A 1,043-nucleotide genomic window follows, 5' to 3' on the forward strand; every position below is an offset into this window, starting at 1 on the left:
AGATTGGGTAATAATTAAATCACTGAAGACTAAGGACTGTCATGGTTACGATGGAGTACCCAGCAGAATATTAAAGTCCTGTTCTGCACATGTTAACCCTGTATTTAACCATATTTGTAATTTTTCTTTAGGAATGGTCAGTTTCCTGAATGATTAAAGTACTCAGAAGTAATGCCGCTTTATGAAAAGGGAGAAAGGGATAATGTAGAAATTTATAGACCTCTTTCTATGCCATCAGTGTTTGCTAAAGTTGTTGAAAAGGCTGTGTATGTAAGGACAAATGATCATTTTATATCACACGATGTGCTATAAAATGTATAGTTCGGCTTTAGAAGTCGTTTAACAACTGAAAATGCTATATTCTCTTTTCTCTGTGAGGTACTGGACGGGTTAAACAAAATGTTTCGAACGCTAGGTATGTTTTCTGATTTAACTAAGGCGTCTGATTGTGTTGATCACAAAATATTGCTCCAGAAGTTGGACCATTATGGAATATGTGGAGTAGCTCACAATTGGTTCACCTCTTACTTTAGCAACAGATAGCAAAAATTACAGGTAACTCTAAAATATTACTGTTTGCTGATGACACTAGCTTGATAGCAAAGGATGTTGTGTGCAGCACTGGCTCGGTTTCAAATAGTGCAGTTCATGACCTAAGTTCATTGCTGGTAGAAAATAAACTAACTATAAATCACAGTAAGACTCAGTTTTTACAGTTTATAACACACAATTCAACAAAATCTGACGTTTTAATTTCACAGAATGGGCAAATGATTAACGAAACTGAACAGTTCAAATTTCTTGGTGTTTAGATAGATAGTAAACTGTCGTGGAAAGCCCATGTTCACGATCCTGTTCAAAGACTTAATGCTGCCATTTTTACTATTCGAACGGTATCTATAGTGAGTGATCGTTGGACATGAAGATTAATCTACATTGCTTATTTTCATTCGCTTATGTCGTGTGGTATTATATTTTGGGCTAACCCTTCCCACTGTAAAACTATATTTTGGCTCAGAAACGGGCGGTTCGGGTAATAACTT

Source organism: Schistocerca nitens, chromosome 6 (assembly GCF_023898315.1).
Source record: "Schistocerca nitens isolate TAMUIC-IGC-003100 chromosome 6, iqSchNite1.1, whole genome shotgun sequence".
Classification (NCBI taxonomy): domain Eukaryota; kingdom Metazoa; phylum Arthropoda; class Insecta; order Orthoptera; family Acrididae; genus Schistocerca; species Schistocerca nitens.